Raw genomic sequence first — 23,957 nt, forward strand, 5'->3', positions numbered from 1 at the left:
CATTTTCTTTCAAGTGTATTCATTAATATCACATATCTAATACCGGTAGGGTGAAAAATTAATTTATTGATTATACTCTAAAAGTTTACTAGATGTGAGCAAATAATAGAATTTTTACAATACCTTGAAACTAAATGGCTCAAAATAATGAGAGATTTTACAAACTCACTCTGGTTTCTCAAACTCATCACAGGGGCTTGATGCACGACATTACTTTTTAAAATCTTACTGTTATTGATAAGGGGAACAAGGAACTTTTTAATTGCAAAGCATTCATTAAAACAAAACTTGAGGAGTCAAACTTTGTATTACGGGGACCGAAGATGTGCAGTTTGAATAATAATCTTGAAATTCAGACGTACAAAGATTTTACACACTGATTTTCAACAGTAAATCCACAACCAATAAAGTTGAATCTTTTGAAAGACATGTCAAAGGTGTGAATCTGAAATTCACTTTCAAAGAAATTCACAATGAAATGCACTGTGTAAGTCCAGCATGTTGTCAGCTAAGAAATCAGCAAAAATGAACTATCTCATTACTGGCCATATAGATGAGAAAGGAAAATAAACTCATGTTTACAATGTGGATGTGAAAGAACAGTTTCTAGGTTCAGCTTCAATATTTATGTTTATGAATAATTGATATGTTCATATTGTCTAACAGCTATCTAGATGGATAAAGCTATGTATGCATCTATACATACTTATGCGTTCATACGCATCAGTATAAAACATTGATATTAGGTTTTTTCTAGACCAAATTCTAAAAAATGAGTTAAACAGTGAATCTCATAATTGTAGTAGGTCCCACCGAGATTTGAACTCGGATCGCTGGATTCAGAGTCCAGAGTGCTAACCATTACACCATGGAACCCTCTCACGCAAGAGTGCCTTTTCCATTGAGACAAAAGAGAGCGCATCAGTGATGTCCTTCTCTTATATTGATAAAAAGATATCTCATTTGAATGGTCATAGTGGATAGAGATTTAATGTGATTTGATTCTTTTCAGCTATATTCCCTATAAAAGCGTTAAATATTCAAATGTTTATCTGAATATAAAAGTTATATCACAATGTTCATCTTTTCCTGTAGCATAATAAAACAGTCTACATTTCCAGACTACTGAAGCAATGTCTCTGTCTCCTGCATGGGTGGCTCGATAGAGCAATGGTTGGCAATTTGGACTTTGCATCCAATGATCCGATTTGAAACCTTGGAGGGACTTTTTTTATTACTCTTGAGCTTTTCCATTTCTTCATCTTTGTTCATTGATAGCTCAAATCCAACACCAGTAGGTTGAAAGAGTCAATTATTGAATGCTTTCAAAATGTCCATCAGCTTGAACAAGTTACATCAATACAAACTTTACAATACTTTGACATCAAATTTCTTCACAAAGTAGTTAGCCATTATAAAATCATATCCTGATTTTCTCAAACGCATTTCAGACGGGTGATTCACAGCATCACTTTTTTAAGCTTTCCCGCTATTGATAAGGCGAAAATAGCACATTTTGAATGAGAAGTTTTCTTCAATCAAACATAGAGGAACCCAAATGATGATCTCATTCAGCTAGTAAAAATGTTGTTTTATATTAGTATGGAAATCGTGAAAAGAAAATGTTTTTCATGCTGATTTACAACAGTTGATCTCCAATCGTAAAATATAAGCTTTTGGTCGGAGGCATGACAGGTACTGATCAAATTCTCATTTTTGAACTTCATTCACAAATCATATGATATGCTTTGTATACATCAACTGTATTGTTGGATCAATAATGAGTAAAAAGTGACTATCTCAATTTCAGGACATATAAAAGAGAAAGAAGTAGAAACTCATGTTTCAAATGCTGAGAGGCAACAACTGTTCATGATTTTCACCTCCACTAATTATATTTATTTTTATAATCTATATGTTTATATGTTCCTATAAATATACAGAGACATATAGCTATATATACAGAGATACATATGTACAGGTTGATTTTTACATGTTTATAAGTAAATGTGATGTTGTTCCAAATAAAACTTCTAAGAACTGAATGGAAAAGAAAATTGTAATGTTCAGATAAGTCCCACTGATATTTGTACTCAGATCCCTGTTTTCAGAGTCCAGAGTGCTAACCACAACACCATCCACCCTCCCGTACCAGGGTGAGCTTTCCATTTTGACAGAAGAGATTTGCCTCAGGGGGCAACTTATCTTTCATTGAAAAATATTATCTCACATAAAAACCACTGTTCAACAGATTTATAACGTTATTTGAGTCTTTTGGGCAACATCCTTCCCCAACATAGTTCAATATGCAAAAGTTTACCAGAATAGGAAAGCAATCCAATTCAGTTTCTCTTTGACAGTAGAATATTAAAAACTTTGACATTTCCACATTGCTGCAGCAGTTTGCACTCCTTTCACATGGGAGGTTCCATGGTGTAATGGTTAGCACTTTGGACTTTGAATCCAATGATCCGAGTTCAAATCTCGGTGGGACCATTTTATGACTCTTGACCAAATCATTTTCTTTCAAGTGTATTCATTAATATCACATATCTAATACCGGTAGGGTGAAAAATTAATTTATTGATTATACTCTAAAAGTTTACTAGATGTGAGCAAATAATAGAATTTTTACAATACCTTGAAACTAAATGGCTCAAAATAATGAGAGATTTTACAAACTCACTCTGGTTTCTCAAACTCATCACAGGGACTTGATGCACGACATTACTTTTTAAAATCTTACTGTTATTGATAAGGGGAACAAGGAACTTTTTAATTGCAAAGCATTCATTAAAACAAAACTTGAGGAGTCAAACTTTGTATTACGGGGACCGAAGATGTGCAGTTTGAATAATAATCTTGAAATTCAGACGTACAAAGATTTTACACACTGATTTTCAACAGTAAATCCACAACCAATAAAGTTGAATCTTTTGAAAGACATGTCAAAGGTGTGAATCTGAAATTCACTTTCAAAGAAATTCACAATGAAATGCACTGTGTAAGTCCAGCATGTTGTCAGCTAAGAAATCAGCAAAAATGAACTATCTCATTACTGGCCATATAGATGAGAAAGGAAAATAAACTCATGTTTACAATGTGGATGTGAAAGAACAGTTTCTAGGTTCAGCTTCAATATTTATGTTTATGAATAATTGATATGTTCATATTGTCTAACAGCTATCTAGATGGATAAAGCTATGTATGCATCTATACATACTTATGCGTTCATACGCATCAGTATAAAACATTGATATTAGGTTTTTTCTAGACCAAATTCTAAAAAATGAGTTAAACAGTGAATCTCATAATTGTAGTAGGTCCCACCGAGATTTGAACTCGGATCGCTGGATTCAGAGTCCAGAGTGCTAACCATTACACCATGGAACCCTCTCACGCAAGAGTGCCTTTTCCATTGAGACAAAAGAGAGCGCATCAGTGATGTCCTTCTCTTATATTGATAAAAAGATATCTCATTTGAATGGTCATAGTGGATAGAGATTTAATGTGATTTGATTCTTTTCAGCTATATTCCCTATAAAAGCGTTAAATATTCAAATGTTTATCTGAATATAAAAGTTATATCACAATGTTCATCTTTTCCTGTAGCATAATAAAACAGTCTACATTTCCAGACTACTGAAGCAATGTCTCTGTCTCCTGCATGGGTGGCTCGATAGAGCAATGGTTGGCAATTTGGACTTTGCATCCAATGATCCGATTTGAAACCTTGGAGGGACTTTTTTTATTACTCTTGAGCTTTTCCATTTCTTCATCTTTGTTCATTGATAGCTCAAATCCAACACCAGTAGGTTGAAAGAGTCAATTATTGAATGCTTTCAAAATGTCCATCAGCTTGAACAAGTTACATCAATACAAACTTTACAATACTTTGACATCAAATTTCTTCACAAAGTAGTTAGCCATTATAAAATCATATCCTGATTTTCTCAAACGCATTTCAGACGGGTGATTCACAGCATCACTTTTTTAAGCTTTCCCGCTATTGATAAGGCGAAAATAGCACATTTTGAATGAGAAGTTTTCTTCAATCAAACATAGAGGAACCCAAATGATGATCTCATTCAGCTAGTAAAAATGTTGTTTTATATTAGTATGGAAATCGTGAAAAGAAAATGTTTTTCATGCTGATTTACAACAGTTGATCTCCAATCGTAAAATATAAGCTTTTGGTCGGAGGCATGACAGGTACTGATCAAATTCTCATTTTTGAACTTCATTCACAAATCATATGATATGCTTTGTATACATCAACTGTATTGTTGGATCAATAATGAGTAAAAAGTGACTATCTCAATTTCAGGACATATAAAAGAGAAAGAAGTAGAAACTCATGTTTCAAATGCTGAGAGGCAACAACTGTTCATGATTTTCACCTCCACTAATTATATTTATTTTTATAATCTATATGTTTATATGTTCCTATAAATATACAGAGACATATAGCTATATATACAGAGATACATATGTACAGGTTGATTTTTACATGTTTATAAGTAAATGTGATGTTGTTCCAAATAAAACTTCTAAGAACTGAATGGAAAAGAAAATTGTAATGTTCAGATAAGTCCCACTGATATTTGTACTCAGATCCCTGTTTTCAGAGTCCAGAGTGCTAACCACAACACCATCCACCCTCCCGTACCAGGGTGAGCTTTCCATTTTGACAGAAGAGATTTGCCTCAGGGGGCAACTTATCTTTCATTGAAAAATATTATCTCACATAAAAACCACTGTTCAACAGATTTATAACGTTATTTGAGTCTTTTGGGCAACATCCTTCCCCAACATAGTTCAATATGCAAAAGTTTACCAGAATAGGAAAGCAATCCAATTCAGTTTCTCTTTGACAGTAGAATATTAAAAACTTTGACATTTCCACATTGCTGCAGCAGTTTGCACTCCTTTCACATGGGAGGTTCCATGGTGTAATGGTTAGCACTTTGGACTTTGAATCCAATGATCCGAGTTCAAATCTCGGTGGGACCATTTTATGACTCTTGACCAAATCATTTTCTTTCAAGTGTATTCATTAATATCACATATCTAATACCGGTAGGGTGAAAAATTAATTTATTGATTATACTCTAAAAGTTTACTAGATGTGAGCAAATAATAGAATTTTTACACTACCTGGAAACTAAATGGCTCAAAATAATGAGAGATTTTACAAACTCACTCTGGTTTCTCAAACTCATCACAGGGGCTTGATGCACGACATTACTTTTTAAAATCTTACTGTTATTGATAAGGGGAACAAGGAACTTTTTAATTGCAAAGCATTCATTAAAACAAAACTTGAGGAGTCAAACTTTGTATTACGGGGACCGAAGATGTGCAGTTTGAATAATAATCTTGAAATTCAGACGTACAAAGATTTTACACACTGATTTTCAACAGTAAATCCACAACCAATAAAGTTGAATCTTTTGAAAGACATGTCAAAGGTGTGAATCTGAAATTCACTTTCAAAGAAATTCACAATGAAATGCACTGTGTAAGTCCAGCATGTTGTCAGCTAAGAAATCAGCAAAAATGAACTATCTCATTACTGGCCATATAGATGAGAAAGGAAAATAAACTCATGTTTACAATGTGGATGTGAAAGAACAGTTTCTAGGTTCAGCTTCAATATTTATGTTTATGAATAATTGATATGTTCATATTGTCTAACAGCTATCTAGATGGATAAAGCTATGTATGCATCTATACATACTTATGCGTTCATACGCATCAGTATAAAACATTGATATTAGGTTTTTTCTAGACCAAATTCTAAAAAATGAGTTAAACAGTGAATCTCATAATTGTAGTAGGTCCCACCGAGATTTGAACTCGGATCGCTGGATTCAGAGTCCAGAGTGCTAACCATTACACCATGGAACCCTCTCACACAAGAGTGCCTTTTCCATTGAGACAAAAGAGAGCGCATCAGTGATGTCCTTCTCTTATATTGATAAAAAGATATCTCATTTGAATGGTCATAGTGGATAGAGATTTAATGTGATTTGATTCTTTTCAGCTATATTCCCTATAACAGTGTTAAATATTCAAATGTTTATCTGAATATAAAAGTTATATCACAATGTTCATCTTTGCCTGTAGCATAATAAAACAGTCTACATTTCCAGACTACTGAAGCAATGTCTCTGTCTCCTGCATGGGTGGCTTGATAGAGCAATGGTTGGCAATTTGGACTTTGCATCCAATGATCCGATTTGAAACCTTGGAGGGACTTTTTTTATTACTCTTGAGCTTTTCCATTTCTTCATCTTTGTTCATTGATAGCTCAAATCCAACACCAGTAGGTTGAAAGAGTCAATTATTGAATGCTTTCAAAATGTCCATCAGCTTGAACAAGTTACATCAATACAAACTTTACAATACTTTGACATCAAATTTCTTCACAAAGTAGTTAGCCATTATAAAATCATATCCTGATTTTCTCAAACGCATTTCAGACGGGTGATTCACAGCATCACTTTTTTAAGCTTTCCCGCTATTGATAAGGCGAAAATAGCACATTTTGAATGAGAAGTTTTCTTCAATCAAACATAGAGGAACCCAAATGATGATCTCATTCAGCTAGTAAAAATGTTGTTTTATATTAGTATGGAAATCGTGAAAAGAAAATGTTTTTCATGCTGATTTACAACAGTTGATCTCCAATCGTAAAATATAAGCTTTTGGTCGGAGGCATGACAGGTACTGATCAAATTCTCATTTTTGAACTTCATTCACAAATCATATGATATGCTTTGTATACATCAACTGTATTGTTGGATCAATAATGAGTAAAAAGTGACTATCTCAATTTCAGGACATATAAAAGAGAAAGAAGTAGAAACTCATGTTTCAAATGCTGAGAGGCAACAACTGTTCATGATTTTCACCTCCACTAATTATATTTATTTTTATAATCTATATGTTTATATGTTCCTATAAATATACAGAGACATATAGCTATATATACAGAGATACATATGTACAGGTTGATTTTTACATGTTTATAAGTAAATGTGATGTTGTTCCAAATAAAACTTCTAAGAACTGAATGGAAAAGAAAATTGTAATGTTCAGATAAGTCCCACTGATATTTGTACTCAGATCCCTGTTTTCAGAGTCCAGAGTGCTAACCACGACACCATCCACCCTCCCGTACCAGGGTGAGCTTTCCATTTTGACAGAAGAGATTTGCCTCAGGGGGCAACTTATCTTTCATTGAAAAATATTATCTCACATAAAAACCACTGTTCAACAGAGTTATAACGTTATTTGAGTCTTTTGGGCAACATCCTTCCCCAACATAGTTCAATATGCAAAAGTTTACCAGAATAGGAAAGCAATCCAATTCAGTTTCTCTTTGACAGTAGAATATTAAAAACTTTGACATTTCCACATTGCTGCAGCAGTTTGCACTCCTTTCACATGGGAGGTTCCATGGTGTAATGGTTAGCACTTTGGACTTTGAAACCAATGATCCGAGTTCAAATCTCGGTGGGACCATCTTATGACTCTTGACCAAATCATTTTCTTTCAAGTGTATTCATTAATATCACATATCTAATACCGGTAGGGTGAAAAATTAATTTATTGATTATACTCTAAAAGTTTACTAGATGTGAGCAAATAATAGAATTTTTACAATACCTGGAAACTAAATGGCTCAAAATAATGAGAGATTTTACAAACTCACTCTGGTTTCTCAAACTCATCACAGGGGCTTGATGCACGACATTACTTTTTAAAATCTTACTGTTATTGATAAGGGGAACAAGGAACTTTTTAATTGCAAAGCATTCATTAAAACAAAACTTGAGGAGTCAAACTTTGTATTACGGGGACCGAAGATGTGCAGTTTGAATAATAATCTTGAAATTCAGACGTACAAAGATTTTACACACTGATTTTCAACAGTAAATCCACAACCAATAAAGTTGAATCTTTTGAAAGACATGTCAAAGGTGTGAATCTGAAATTCACTTTCAAAGAAATTCACAATGAAATGCACTGTGTAAGTCCAGCATGTTGTCAGCTAAGAAATCAGCAAAAATGAACTATCTCATTACTGGCCATATAGATGAGAAAGGAAAATAAACTCATGTTTACAATGTGGATGTGAAAGAACAGTTTCTAGGTTCAGCTTCAATATTTATGTTTATGAATAATTGATATGTTCATATTGTCTAACAGCTATCTAGATGGATAAAGCTATGTATGCATCTATACATACTTATGCGTTCATACGCATCAGTATAAAACATTGATATTAGGTTTTTTCTAGACCAAATTCTAAAAAATGAGTTAAACAGTGAATCTCATAATTGTAGTAGGTCCCACCGAGATTTGAACTCGGATCGCTGGATTCAGAGTCCAGAGTGCTAACCATTACACCATGGAACCCTCTCACACAAGAGTGCCTTTTCCATTGAGACAAAAGAGAGCGCATCAGTGATGTCCTTCTCTTATATTGATAAAAAGATATCTCATTTGAATGGTCATAGTGGATAGAGATTTAATGTGATTTGATTATTTTCAGCTATATTCTCTATAAAAGTGTTAAATATTCAAATGTTTATCTGAATATAAAAGTTATATCACAATGTTCATCTTTGCCTGTAGCATAATAAAACAGTCTACATTTCCAGACTACTGAAGCAATGTCTCTGTCTCCTGCATGGGTGGCTCGATAGAGCAATGGTTGGCAATTTGGACTTTGCATCCAATGATCCGATTTGAAACCTTGGAGGGACTTTTTTTATTACTCTTGAGCTTTTCCATTTCTTCATCTTTGTTCATTGATAGCTCAAATCCAACACCAGTAGGTTGAAAGAGTCAATTATTGAATGCTTTCAAAATGTCCATCAGCTTGAACAAGTTACATCAATACAAACTTTACAATACTTTGACATCAAATTTCTTCACAAAGTAGTTAGCCATTATAAAATCATATCCTGATTTTCTCAAACGCATTTCAGACGGGTGATTCACAGCATCACTTTTTTAAGCTTTCCCGCTATTGATAAGGCGAAAATAGCACATTTTGAATGAGAAGTTTCCTTCAATCAAACATAGTGGAACCCAAATGATGATCTCATTCAGCTAGTAAAAATGTTGTTTTATATTAGTATGGAAATCGTGAAAAGAAAATGTTTTTCATGCTGATTTACAACAGTTGATCTCCAATCGTAAAATATAAGCTTTTGGTCGGAGGCATGACAGGTACTGATCAAATTCTCATTTTTGAACTTCATTCACAAATCATATGATATGCTTTGTATACATCAACTGTATTGTTGGATCAATAATGAGTAAAAAGTGACTATCTCAATTTCAGGACATATAAAAGAGAAAGAAGTAGAAACTCATGTTTCAAATGCTGAGAGGCAACAACTGTTCATGATTTTCACCTCCACTAATTATATTTATTTTTATAATCTATATGTTTATATGTTCCTATAAATATACAGAGACATATAGCTATATATACAGAGATACATATGTACAGGTTGATTTTTACATGTTTATAAGTAAATGTGATGTTGTTCCAAATAAAACTTCTAAGAACTGAATGGAAAAGAAAATTGTAATGTTCAGATAAGTCCCACTGAAATTTGTACTCAGATCCCTGTTTTCAGAGTCCAGAGTGCTAACCACAACACCATCCACCCTCCCATACCAGGGTGAGCTTTCCATTTTGACAGAAGAGATTTGCCTCAGGGGGCAACTTATCTTTCATTGAAAAATATTATCTCACATAAAAACCACTGTTCAACAGAGTTATAACGTTATTTGAGTCTTTTGGGCAACATCCTTCCCCAACATAGTTCAATATGCAAAAGTTTACCAGAATAGGAAAGCAATCCAATTCAGTTTCTCTTTGACAGTAGAATATTAAAAACTTTGACATTTCCACATTGCTGCAGCAGTTTGCACTCCTTTCACATGGGAGGTTCCATGGTGTAATGGTTAGCACTTTGGACTTTGAAACCAATGATCTGAGTTCAAATCTCGGTGGGACCATTTTATGACTCTTGACCAAATCATTTTCTTTCAAGTGTATTCATTAATATCACATATCTAATACCGGTAGGGTGAAAAATTAATTTATTGATTATACTCTAAAAGTTTACTAGATGTGAGCAAATAATAGAATTTTTACAATACCTGGAAACTAAATGGCTCAAAATAATGAGAGATTTTACAAACTCACTCTGGTTTCTCAAACTCATCACAGGGGCTTGATGCACGACATTACTTTTTAAAATCTTACTGTTATTGATAAGGGGAACAAGGAACTTTTTAATTGCAAAGCATTCATTAAAACAAAACTTGAGGAGTCAAACTTTGTATTACGGGGACCGAAGATGTGCAGTTTGAATAATAATCTTGAAATTCAGACGTACAAAGATTTTACACACTGATTTTCAACAGTAATTCCACAACCAATAAAGTTGAATCTTTTGAAAGACATGTCAAAGGTGTGAATCTGAAATTCACTTTCAAAGAAATTCACAATGAAATGCACTGTGTAAGTCCAGCATGTTGTCAGCTAAGAAATCAGCAAAAATGAACTATCTCATTACTGGCCATATAGATGAGAAAGGAAAATAAACTCATGTTTACAATGTGGATGTGAAAGAACAGTTTCTAGGTTCAGCTTCAATATTTATGTTTATGAATAATTGATATGTTCATATTGTCTAACAGCTATCTAGATGGATAAAGCTATGTATGCATCTATACATACTTATGCGTTCATACGCATCAGTATAAAACATTGATATTAGGTTTTTTCTAGACCAAATTCTAAAAAATGAGTTAAACAGTGAATCTCATAATTGTAGTAGGTCCCACCGAGATTTGAACTCTAATCGCTGGATTCAGAGTCCAGAGTGCTAACCATTACACCATGGAACCCTCTCACACAAGAGTGCCTTTTCCATTGAGACAAAAGAGAGCGCATCAGTGATGTCCTTCTCTTATATTGATAAAAAGATATCTCATTTGAATGGTCATAGTGGATAGAGATTTAATGTGATTTGATTCTTTTCAGCTATATTCCCTATAACAGTGTTAAATATTCAAATGTTTATCTGAATATAAAAGTTATATCACAATGTTCATCTTTGCCTGTAGCATAATAAAACAGTCTACATTTCCAGACTACTGAAGCAATGTCTCTGTCTCCTGCATGGGTGGCTTGATAGAGCAATGGTTGGCAATTTGGACTTTGCATCCAATGATCCGATTTGAAACCTTGGAGGGACTTTTTTTATTACTCTTGAGCTTTTCCATTTCTTCATCTTTGTTCATTGATAGCTCAAATCCAACACCAGTAGGTTGAAAGAGTCAATTATTGAATGCTTTCAAAATGTCCATCAGCTTGAACAAGTTACATCAATACAAACTTTACAATACTTTGACATCAAATTTCTTCACAAAGTAGTTAGCCATTATAAAATCATATCCTGATTTTCTCAAACGCATTTCAGACGGGTGATTCACAGCATCACTTTTTTAAGCTTTCCCGCTATTGATAAGGCGAAAATAGCACATTTTGAATGAGAAGTTTTCTTCAATCAAACATAGAGGAACCCAAATGATGATCTCATTCAGCTAGTAAAAATGTTGTTTTATATTAGTATGGAAATCGTGAAAAGAAAATGTTTTTCATGCTGATTTACAACAGTTGATCTCCAATCGTAAAATATAAGCTTTTGGTCGGAGGCATGACAGGTACTGATCAAATTCTCATTTTTGAACTTCATTCACAAATCATATGATATGCTTTGTATACATCAACTGTATTGTTGGATCAATAATGAGTAAAAAGTGACTATCTCAATTTCAGGACATATAAAAGAGAAAGAAGTAGAAACTCATGTTTCAAATGCTGAGAGGCAACAACTGTTCATGATTTTCACCTCCACTAATTATATTTATTTTTATAATCTATATGTTTATATGTTCCTATAAATATACAGAGACATATAGCTATATATACAGAGATACATATGTACAGGTTGATTTTTACATGTTTATAAGTAAATGTGATGTTGTTCCAAATAAAACTTCTAAGAACTGAATGGAAAAGAAAATTGTAATGTTCAGATAAGTCCCACTGATATTTGTACTCAGATCCCTGTTTTCAGAGTCCAGAGTGCTAACCACGACACCATCCACCCTCCCGTACCAGGGTGAGCTTTCCATTTTGACAGAAGAGATTTGCCTCAGGGGGCAACTTATCTTTCATTGAAAAATATTATCTCACATAAAAACCACTGTTCAACAGAGTTATAACGTTATTTGAGTCTTTTGGGCAACATCCTTCCCCAACATAGTTCAATATGCAAAAGTTTACCAGAATAGGAAAGCAATCCAATTCAGTTTCTCTTTGACAGTAGAATATTAAAAACTTTGACATTTCCACATTGCTGCAGCAGTTTGCACTCCTTTCACATGGGAGGTTCCATGGTGTAATGGTTAGCACTTTGGACTTTGAAACCAATGATCCGAGTTCAAATCTCGGTGGGACCATCTTATGACTCTTGACCAAATCATTTTCTTTCAAGTGTATTCATTAATATCACATATCTAATACCGGTAGGGTGAAAAATTAATTTATTGATTATACTCTAAAAGTTTACTAGATGTGAGCAAATAATAGAATTTTTACAATACCTGGAAACTAAATGGCTCAAAATAATGAGAGATTTTACAAACTCACTCTGGTTTCTCAAACTCATCACAGGGGCTTGATGCACGACATTACTTTTTAAAATCTTACTGTTATTGATAAGGGGAACAAGGAACTTTTTAATTGCAAAGCATTCATTAAAACAAAACTTGAGGAGTCAAACTTTGTATTACGGGGACCGAAGATGTGCAGTTTGAATAATAATCTTGAAATTCAGACGTACAAAGATTTTACACACTGATTTTCAACAGTAAATCCACAACCAATAAAGTTGAATCTTTTGAAAGACATGTCAAAGGTGTGAATCTGAAATTCACTTTCAAAGAAATTCACAATGAAATGCACTGTGTAAGTCCAGCATGTTGTCAGCTAAGAAATCAGCAAAAATGAACTATCTCATTACTGGCCATATAGATGAGAAAGGAAAATAAACTCATGTTTACAATGTGGATGTGAAAGAACAGTTTCTAGGTTCAGCTTCAATATTTATGTTTATGAATAATTGATATGTTCATATTGTCTAACAGCTATCTAGATGGATAAAGCTATGTATGCATCTATACATACTTATGCGTTCATACGCATCAGTATAAAACATTGATATTAGGTTTTTTCTAGACCAAATTCTAAAAAATGAGTTAAACAGTGAATCTCATAATTGTAGTAGGTCCCACCGAGATTTGAACTCGGATCGCTGGATTCAGAGTCCAGAGTGCTAACCATTACACCATGGAACCCTCTCACACAAGAGTGCCTTTTCCATTGAGACAAAAGAGAGCGCATCAGTGATGTCCTTCTCTTATATTGATAAAAAGATATCTCATTTGAATGGTCATAGTGGATAGAGATTTAATGTGATTTGATTATTTTCAGCTATATTCTCTATAAAAGTGTTAAATATTCAAATGTTTATCTGAATATAAAAGTTATATCACAATGTTCATCTTTGCCTGTAGCATAATAAAACAGTCTACATTTCCAGACTACTGAAGCAATGTCTCTGTCTCCTGCATGGGTGGCTCGATAGAGCAATGGTTGGCAATTTGGACTTTGCATCCAATGATCCGATTTGAAACCTTGGAGGGACTTTTTTTATTACTCTTGAGCTTTTCCATTTCTTCATCTTTGTTCATTGATAGCTCAAATCCAACACCAGTAGGTTGAAAGAGTCAATTATTGAATGCTTTCAAAATGTCCATCAGCTTGAACAAGTTACATCAATACAAACTTTACAATACTTTGACATCAAATTTCTTCACAAAGTAGTTAGCCATTATAAAATCATATCCTGATTTTCTCAAACGCATTTCAGACGGGTGATTCACAGCATCACTTTTTTAAGCTTTCCCGCTATTGATAAGGCGAAAATAGCACATTTTGAATGAGAAGTTTCCTTCAATCAAACATAGTGGAACCCAAATGATGATCTCATTCAGCTAGTAAAAATGTTGTTTTATATTAGTATGGAAATCGTGAAAAGAAAATGTTTTTCATGCTGATTTACAACAGTTGATCTCCAATCGTAAAATATAAGCTTTTGGTCGGAGGCATGACAGGTACTGATCAAATTCTCATTTTTGAACTTCATTCACAAATCATATGATATGCTTTGTATACATCAACTGTATTGTTGGATCAATAATGAGTAAAAAGTGACTATCTCAATTTCAGGACATATAAAAGAGAAAGAAGTAGAAACTCATGTTTCAAATGCTGAGAGGCAACAACTGTTCATGATTTTCACCTCCACTAATTATATTTATTTTTATAATCTATATGTTTATATGTTCCTATAAATATACAGAGACATATAGCTATATATACAGAGATACATATGTACAGGTTGATTTTTACATGTTTATAAGTAAATGTGATGTTGTTCCAAATAAAACTTCTAAGAACTGAATGGAAAAGAAAATTGTAATGTTCAGATAAGTCCCACTGAAATTTGTACTCAGATCCCTGTTTTCAGAGTCCAGAGTGCTAACCACAACACCATCCACCCTCCCATACCAGGGTGAGCTTTCCATTTTGACAGAAGAGATTTGCCTCAGGGGGCAACTTATCTTTCATTGAAAAATATTATCTCACATAAAAACCACTGTTCAACAGAGTTATAACGTTATTTGAGTCTTTTGGGCAACATCCTTCCCCAACATAGTTCAATATGCAAAAGTTTACCAGAATAGGAAAGCAATCCAATTCAGTTTCTCTTTGACAGTAGAATATTAAAAACTTTGACATTTCCACATTGCTGCAGCAGTTTGCACTCCTTTCACATGGGAGGTTCCATGGTGTAATGGTTAGCACTTTGGACTTTGAAACCAATGATCTGAGTTCAAATCTCGGTGGGACCATTTTATGACTCTTGACCAAATCATTTTCTTTCAAGTGTATTCATTAATATCACATATCTAATACCGGTAGGGTGAAAAATTAATTTATTGATTATACTCTAAAAGTTTACTAGATGTGAGCAAATAATAGAATTTTTACAATACCTGGAAACTAAATGGCTCAAAATAATGAGAGATTTTACAAACTCACTCTGGTTTCTCAAACTCATCACAGGGGCTTGATGCACGACATTACTTTTTAAAATCTTACTGTTATTGATAAGGGGAACAAGGAACTTTTTAATTGCAAAGCATTCATTAAAACAAAACTTGAGGAGTCAAACTTTGTATTACGGGGACCGAAGATGTGCAGTTTGAATAATAATCTTGAAATTCAGACGTACAAAGATTTTACACACTGATTTTCAACAGTAATTCCACAACCAATAAAGTTGAATCTTTTGAAAGACATGTCAAAGGTGTGAATCTGAAATTCACTTTCAAAGAAATTCACAATGAAATGCACTGTGTAAGTCCAGCATGTTGTCAGCTAAGAAATCAGCAAAAATGAACTATCTCATTACTGGCCATATAGATGAGAAAGGAAAATAAACTCATGTTTACAATGTGGATGTGAAAGAACAGTTTCTAGGTTCAGCTTCAATATTTATGTTTATGAATAATTGATATGTTCATATTGTCTAACAGCTATCTAGATGGATAAAGCTATGTATGCATCTATACATACTTATGCGTTCATACGCATCAGTATAAAACATTGATATTAGGTTTTTTCTAGACCAAATTCTAAAAAATGAGTTAAACAGTGAATCTCATAATTGTAGTAGGTCCCACCGAGATTTGAACTCGGATCGCTGGATTCAGAGTCCAGAGTGCTAACCATTACACCATGGAACCCTCTCACACAAGAGTGCCTTTTCCATTGAGACAAAAGAGAGCGCATCAGTGATGTCCTTCTCTTATATTGATAAAAAGATATCTCATTTGAATGGTCATAGTGGATAGAGATTTAATGTGATTTGATTATTTTCAGCTATATTCTCTATAAAAGTGTTAAATATTCAAATGTTTATCTGAATATAAAAGTTATATCACAATGTTCATCTTTGCCTGTAGCATAATAAAACAGTCTACATTTCCAGACTACTGAAGCAATGTCTCTGTCTCCTGCATGGGTGGCTCGATAGAGCAATGGTTGGCAATTTGGACTTTGCATCCAATGATCCGATTTGAAACCTTGGAGGGACTTTTTTTATTACTCTTGAGCTTTTCCATTTCTTCATCTTTGTTCATTGATAGCTCAAATCCAACACCAGTAGGTTGAAAGAGTCAATTATTGAATGCTTTCAAAATGTCCATCAGCTTGAACAAGTTACATCAATACAAACTTTACAATACTTTGACATCAAATTTCTTCACAAAGTAGTTAGCCATTATAAAATCATATCCTGATTTTCTCAAACGCATTTCAGACGGGTGATTCACAGCATCACTTTTTTAAGCTTTCCCGCTATTGATAAGGCGAAAATAGCACATTTTGAATGAGAAGTTTCCTTCAATCAAACATAGTGGAACCCAAATGATGATCTCATTCAGCTAGTAAAAATGTTGTTTTATATTAGTATGGAAATCGTGAAAAGAAAATGTTTTTCATGCTGATTTACAACAGTTGATCTCCAATCGTAAAATATAAGCTTTTGGTCGGAGGCATGACAGGTACTGATCAAATTCTCATTTTTGAACTTCATTCACAAATCATATGATATGCTTTGTATACATCAACTGTATTGTTGGATCAATAATGAGTAAAAAGTGACTATCTCAATTTCAGGACATATAAAAGAGAAAGAAGTAGAAACTCATGTTTCAAATGCTGAGAGGCAACAACTGTTCATGATTTTCACCTCCACTAATTATATTTATTTTTATAATCTATATGTTTATATGTTCCTATAAATATACAGAGACATATAGCTATATATACAGAGATACATATGTACAGGTTGATTTTTACATGTTTATAAGTAAATGTGATGTTGTTCCAAATAAAACTTCTAAGAACTGAATGGAAAAGAAAATTGTAATGTTCAGATAAGTCCCACTGAAATTTGTACTCAGATCCCTGTTTTCAGAGTCCAGAGTGCTAACCACAACACCATCCACCCTCCCATACCAGGGTGAGCTTTCCATTTTGACAGAAGAGATTTGCCTCAGGGGGCAACTTATCTTTCATTGAAAAATATTATCTCACATAAAAACCACTGTTCAACAGAGTTATAACGTTATTTGAGTCTTTTGGGCAACATCCTTCCCCAACATAGTTCAATATGCAAAAGTTTACCAGAATAGGAAAGCAATCCAATTCAGTTTCTCTTTGACAGTAGAATATTAAAAACTTTGACATTTCCACATTGCTGCAGCAGTTTGCACTCCTTTCACATGGGAGGTTCCATGGTGTAATGGTTAGCACTTTGGACTTTGAAACCAATGATCTGAGTTCAAATCTCGGTGGGACCATTTTATGACTCTTGACCAAATCATTTTCTTTCAAGTGTATTCATTAATATCACATATCTAATACCGGTAGGGTGAAAAATTAATTTATTGATTATACTCTAAAAGTTTACTAGATGTGAGCAAATAATAGAATTTTTACAATACCTGGAAACTAAATGGCTCAAAATAATGAGAGATTTTACAAACTCACTCTGGTTTCTCAAACTCATCACAGGGGCTTGATGCACGACATTACTTTTTAAAATCTTACTGTTATTGATAAGGGGAACAAGGAACTTTTTAATTGCAAAGCATTCATTAAAACAAAACTTGAGGAGTCAAACTTTGTATTACGGGGACCGAAGATGTGCAGTTTGAATAATAATCTTGAAATTCAGACGTACAAAGATTTTACACACTGATTTTCAACAGTAAATCCACAACCAATAAAGTTGAATCTTTTGAAAGACATGTCAAAGGTGTGAATCTGAAATTCACTTTCAAAGAAATTCACAATGAAATGCACTGTGTAAGTCCAGCATGTTGTCAGCTAAGAAATCAGCAAAAATGAACTATCTCATTACTGGCCATATAGATGAGAAAGGAAAATAAACTCATGTTTACAATGTGGATGTGAAAGAACAGTTTCTAGGTTCAGCTTCAATATTTATGTTTATGAATAATTGATATGTTCATATTGTCTAACAGCTATCTAGATGGATAAAGCTATGTATGCATCTATACATACTTATGCGTTCATACGCATCAGTATAAAACATTGATATTAGGTTTTTTCTAGACCAAATTCTAAAAAATGAGTTAAACAGTGAATCTCATAATTGTAGTAGGTCCCACCGAGATTTGAACTCGGATCGCTGGATTCAGAGTCCAGAGTGCTAACCATTACACCATGGAACCCTCTCACACAAGAGTGCCTTTTCCATTGAGACAAAAGAGAGCGCATCAGTGATGTCCTTCTCTTATATTGATAAAAAGATATCTCATTTGAATGGTCATAGTGGATAGAGATTTAATGTGATTTGATTATTTTCAGCTATATTCTCTATAAAAGTGTTAAATATTCAAATGTTTATCTGAATATAAAAGTTATATCACAATGTTCATCTTTGCCTGTAGCATAATAAAACAGTCTACATTTCCAGACTACTGAAGCAATGTCTCTGTCTCCTGCATGGGTGGCTCGATAGAGCAATGGTTGGCAATTTGGACTTTGCATCCAATGATCCGATTTGAAACCTTGGAGGGACTTTTTTTATTACTCTTGAGCTTTTCCATTTCTTCATCTTTGTTCATTGATAGCTCAAATCCAACACCAGTAGGTTGAAAGAGTCAATTATTGAATGCTTTCAAAATGTCCATCAGCTTGAACAAGTTACATCAATACAAACTTTACAATACTTTGACATCAAATTTCTTCACAAAGTAGTTAGCCATTATAAAATCATATCCTGATTTTCTCAAACGCATTTCAGACGGGTGATTCACAGCATCACTTTTTTAAGCTTTCCCGCTATTGATAAGGCGAAAATAGCACATTTTGAATGAGAAGTTTCCTTCAATCAAACATAGTGGAACCCAAATGATGATCTCATTCAGCTAGTAAAAATGTTGTTTTATATTAGTATGGAAATCGTGAAAAGAAAATGTTTTTCATGCTGATTTACAACAGTTGATCTCCAATCGTAAAATATAAGCTTTTGGTCGGAGGCATGACAGGTACTGATCAAATTCTCATTTTTGAACTTCATTCACAAATCATATGATATGCTTTGTATACATCAACTGTATTGTTGGATCAATAATGAGTAAAAAGTGACTATCTCAATTTCAGGACATATAAAAGAGAAAGAAGTAGAAACTCATGTTTCAAATGCTGAGAGGCAACAACTGTTCATGATTTTCACCTCCACTAATTATATTTATTTTTATAATCTATATGTTTATATGTTCCTATAAATATACAGAGACATATAGCTATATATACAGAGATACATATGTACAGGTTGATTTTTACATGTTTATAAGTAAATGTGATGTTGTTCCAAATAAAACTTCTAAGAACTGAATGGAAAAGAAAATTGTAATGTTCAGATAAGTCCCACTGAAATTTGTACTCAGATCCCTGTTTTCAGAGTCCAGAGTGCTAACCACAACACCATCCACCCTCCCATACCAGGGTGAGCTTTCCATTTTGACAGAAGAGATTTGCCTCAGGGGGCAACTTATCTTTCATTGAAAAATATTATCTCACATAAAAACCACTGTTCAACAGAGTTATAACGTTATTTGAGTCTTTTGGGCAACATCCTTCCCCAACATAGTTCAATATGCAAAAGTTTACCAGAATAGGAAAGCAATCCAATTCAGTTTCTCTTTGACAGTAGAATATTAAAAACTTTGACATTTCCACATTGCTGCAGCAGTTTGCACTCCTTTCACATGGGAGGTTCCATGGTGTAATGGTTAGCACTTTGGACTTTGAAACCAATGATCTGAGTTCAAATCTCGGTGGGACCATTTTATGACTCTTGACCAAATCATTTTCTTTCAAGTGTATTCATTAATATCACATATCTAATACCGGTAGGGTGAAAAATTAATTTATTGATTATACTCTAAAAGTTTACTAGATGTGAGCAAATAATAGAATTTTTACAATACCTGGAAACTAAATGGCTCAAAATAATGAGAGATTTTACAAACTCACTCTGGTTTCTCAAACTCATCACAGGGGCTTGATGCACGACATTACTTTTTAAAATCTTACTGTTATTGATAAGGGGAACAAGGAACTTTTTAATTGCAAAGCATTCATTAAAACAAAACTTGAGGAGTCAAACTTTGTATTACGGGGACCGAAGATGTGCAGTTTGAATAATAATCTTGAAATTCAGACGTACAAAGATTTTACACACTGATTTTCAACAGTAATTCCACAACCAATAAAGTTGAATCTTTTGAAAGACATGTCAAAGGTGTGAATCTGAAATTCACTTTCAAAGAAATTCACAATGAAATGCACTGTGTAAGTCCAGCATGTTGTCAGCTAAGAAATCAGCAAAAATGAACTATCTCATTACTGGCCATATAGATGAGAAAGGAAAATAAACTCATGTTTACAATGTGGATGTGAAAGAACAGTTTCTAGGTTCAGCTTCAATATTTATGTTTATGAATAATTGATATGTTCATATTGTCTAACAGCTATCTAGATGGATAAAGCTATGTATGCATCTATACATACTTATGCGTTCATACGCATCAGTATAAAACATTGATATTAGGTTTTTTCTAGACCAAATTCTAAAAAATGAGTTAAACAGTGAATCTCATAATTGTAGTAGGTCCCACCGAGATTTGAACTCGGATCGCTGGATTCAGAGTCCAGAGTGCTAACCATTACACCATGGAACCCTCTCACACAAGAGTGCCTTTTCCATTGAGACAAAAGAGAGCGCATCAGTGATGTCCTTCTCTTATATTGATAAAAAGATATCTCATTTGAATGGTCATAGTGGATAGAGATTTAATGTGATTTGATTATTTTCAGCTATATTCTCTATAAAAGTGTTAAATATTCAAATGTTTATCTGAATATAAAAGTTATATCACAATGTTCATCTTTGCCTGTAGCATAATAAAACAGTCTACATTTCCAGACTACTGAAGCAATGTCTCTGTCTCCTGCATGGGTGGCTCGATAGAGCAATGGTTGGCAATTTGGACTTTGCATCCAATGATCCGATTTGAAACCTTGGAGGGACTTTTTTTATTACTCTTGAGCTTTTCCATTTCTTCATCTTTGTTCATTGATAGCTCAAATCCAACACCAGTAGGTTGAAAGAGTCAATTATTGAATGCTTTCAAAATGTCCATCAGCTTGAACAAGTTACATCAATACAAACTTTACAATACTTTGACATCAAATTTCTTCACAAAGTAGTTAGCCATTATAAAATCATATCCTGATTTTCTCAAACGCATTTCAGACGGGTGATTCACAGCATCACTTTTTTAAGCTTTCCCGCTATTGATAAGGCGAAAATAGCACATTTTGAATGAGAAGTTTCCTTCAATCAAACATAGTGGAACCCAAATGATGATCTCATTCAGCTAGTAAAAATGTTGTTTTATATTAGTATGGAAATCGTGAAAAGAAAATGTTTTTCATGCTGATTTACAACAGTTGATCTCCAATCGTAAAATATAAGCTTTTGGTCGGAGGCATGACAGGTACTGATCAAATTCTCATTTTTGAACTTCATTCACAAATCATATGATATGCTTTGTATACATCAACTGTATTGTTGGATCAATAATGAGTAAAAAGTGACTATCTCAATTTCAGGACATATAAAAGAGAAAGAAGTAGAAACTCATGTTTCAAATGCTGAGAGGCAACAACTGTTCATGATTTTCACCTCCACTAATTATATTTATTTTTATAATCTATATGTTTATATGTTCCTATAAATATACAGAGACATATAGCTATATATACAGAGATACATATGTACAGGTTGATTTTTACATGTTTATAAGTAAATGTGATGTTGTTCCAAATAAAACTTCTAAGAACTGAATGGAAAAGAAAATTGTAATGTTCAGATAAGTCCCACTGAAATTTGTACTCAGATCCCTGTTTTCAGAGTCCAGAGTGCTAACCACAACACCATCCACCCTCCCATACCAGGGTGAGCTTTCCATTTTGACAGAAGAGATTTGCCTCAGGGGGCAACTTATCTTTCATTGAAAAATATTATCTCACATAAAAACCACTGTTCAACAGAGTTATAACGTTATTTGAGTCTTTTGGGCAACATCCTTCCCCAACATAGTTCAATATGCAAAAGTTTACCAGAATAGGAAAGCAATCCAATTCAGTTTCTCTTTGACAGTAGAATATTAAAAACTTTGACATTTCCACATTGCTGCAGCAGTTTGCACTCCTTTCACATGGGAGGTTCCATGGTGTAATGGTTAGCACTTTGGACTTTGAAACCAATGATCTGAGTTCAAATCTCGGTGGGACCATTTTATGATTCTTGACCAAATCATTTTCTTTCAAGTGTATTCATTAATATCACATATCTAATACCGGTAGGGTGAAAAATTAATTTATTGATTATACTCTAAAAGTTTACTAGATGTGAGCAAATAATAGAATTTTTACAATACCTGGAAACTAAATGGCTCAAAATAATGAGAGATTTTACAAACTCACTCTGGTTTCTCAAACTCATCACAGGGGCTTGATGCACGACATTACTTTTTAAAATCTTACTGTTATTGATAAGGGGAACAAGGAACTTTTTAATTGCAAAGCATTCATTAAAACAAAACTTGAGGAGTCAAACTTTGTATTACGGGGACCGAAGATGTGCAGTTTGAATAATAATCTTGAAATTCAGACGTACAAAGATTTTACACACTGATTTTCAACAGTAAATCCACAACCAATAAAGTTGAATCTTTTGAAAGACATGTCAAAGGTGTGAATCTGAAATTCACTTTCAAAGAAATTCACAATGAAATGCACTGTGTAAGTCCAGCATGTTGTCAGCTAAGAAATCAGCAAAAATGAACTATCTCATTACTGGCCATATAGATGAGAAAGGAAAATAAACTCATGTTTACAATGTGGATGTGAAAGAACAGTTTCTAGGTTCAGCTTCAATATTTATGTTTATGAATAATTGATATGTTCATATTGTCTAACAGCTATCTAGATGGATAAAGCTATGTATGCATCTATACATACTTATGCGTTCATACGCATCAGTATAAAACATTGATATTAGGTTTTTTCTAGACCAAATTCTAAAAAATGAGTTAAACAGTGAATCTCATAATTGTAGTAGGTCCCACCGAGATTTGAACTCGGATCGCTGGATTCAGAGTCCAGAGTGCTAACCATTACACCATGGAACCCTCTCACACAAGAGTGCCTTTTCCATTGAGACAAAAGAGAGCGCATCAGTGATGTCCTTCTCTTATATTGATAAAAAGATATCTCATTTGAATGGTCATAGTGGATAGAGATTTAATGTGATTTGATTCTTTTCAGCTATATTCCCTATAACAGTGTTAAATATTCAAATGTTTATCTGAATATAAAAGTTATATCACAATGTTCATCTTTGCCTGTAGCATAATAAAACAGTCTACATTTCCAGACTACTGAAGCAATGTCTCTGTCTCCTGCATGGGTGGCTTGATAGAGCAATGGTTGGCAATTTGGACTTTGCATCCAATGATCCGATTTGAAACCTTGGAGGGACTTTTTTTATTACTCTTGAGCTTTTCCATTTCTTCATCTTTGTTCATTGATAGCTCAAATCCAACACCAGTAGGTTGAA

General features: G+C 33.6%; 11 non-coding genes across 11 annotated transcripts; 2 read left to right on the forward strand and 9 right to left on the reverse strand.

Moving 5' to 3' along the window:
• Positions 1–804: 804 nt before the first annotated feature.
• Positions 805–876, reverse strand: TRNAQ-CUG (transfer RNA glutamine (anticodon CUG)). Its single transcript has one exon. It is a non-coding gene; the product is annotated as a tRNA-Gln (tRNA).
• A 1,548-nt stretch (positions 877–2,424) lies between these two features.
• On the forward strand, positions 2,425–2,496 carry TRNAQ-UUG (transfer RNA glutamine (anticodon UUG)). The gene has a single exon. It is a non-coding gene; the product is annotated as a tRNA-Gln (tRNA).
• Positions 2,497–3,321: 825 nt separating this feature from the next.
• On the reverse strand, positions 3,322–3,393 carry TRNAQ-CUG (transfer RNA glutamine (anticodon CUG)). Its single transcript has one exon. It is a non-coding gene; the product is annotated as a tRNA-Gln (tRNA).
• A 1,548-nt stretch (positions 3,394–4,941) lies between these two features.
• Positions 4,942–5,013, forward strand: TRNAQ-UUG (transfer RNA glutamine (anticodon UUG)). The gene has a single exon. It is a non-coding gene; the product is annotated as a tRNA-Gln (tRNA).
• An 825-nt stretch (positions 5,014–5,838) lies between these two features.
• Positions 5,839–5,910, reverse strand: TRNAQ-CUG (transfer RNA glutamine (anticodon CUG)). The gene has a single exon. It is a non-coding gene; the product is annotated as a tRNA-Gln (tRNA).
• Positions 5,911–8,355: 2,445 nt separating this feature from the next.
• TRNAQ-CUG (transfer RNA glutamine (anticodon CUG)) lies at positions 8,356–8,427 on the reverse strand. The gene has a single exon. It is a non-coding gene; the product is annotated as a tRNA-Gln (tRNA).
• A 4,962-nt stretch (positions 8,428–13,389) lies between these two features.
• Positions 13,390–13,461, reverse strand: TRNAQ-CUG (transfer RNA glutamine (anticodon CUG)). The gene has a single exon. It is a non-coding gene; the product is annotated as a tRNA-Gln (tRNA).
• A 2,445-nt stretch (positions 13,462–15,906) lies between these two features.
• TRNAQ-CUG (transfer RNA glutamine (anticodon CUG)) lies at positions 15,907–15,978 on the reverse strand. The gene has a single exon. It is a non-coding gene; the product is annotated as a tRNA-Gln (tRNA).
• A 2,445-nt stretch (positions 15,979–18,423) lies between these two features.
• Positions 18,424–18,495, reverse strand: TRNAQ-CUG (transfer RNA glutamine (anticodon CUG)). Its single transcript has one exon. It is a non-coding gene; the product is annotated as a tRNA-Gln (tRNA).
• A 2,445-nt stretch (positions 18,496–20,940) lies between these two features.
• Positions 20,941–21,012, reverse strand: TRNAQ-CUG (transfer RNA glutamine (anticodon CUG)). Its single transcript has one exon. It is a non-coding gene; the product is annotated as a tRNA-Gln (tRNA).
• A 2,445-nt stretch (positions 21,013–23,457) lies between these two features.
• Positions 23,458–23,529, reverse strand: TRNAQ-CUG (transfer RNA glutamine (anticodon CUG)). The gene has a single exon. It is a non-coding gene; the product is annotated as a tRNA-Gln (tRNA).
• Between the last annotated feature and the right edge of the window lie 428 nt (positions 23,530–23,957).

This window comes from Triturus cristatus, chromosome 5_2, assembly GCF_964204655.1.
Source record: "Triturus cristatus chromosome 5_2, aTriCri1.1, whole genome shotgun sequence".
Lineage (NCBI taxonomy): Eukaryota > Metazoa > Chordata > Amphibia > Caudata > Salamandridae > Triturus > Triturus cristatus.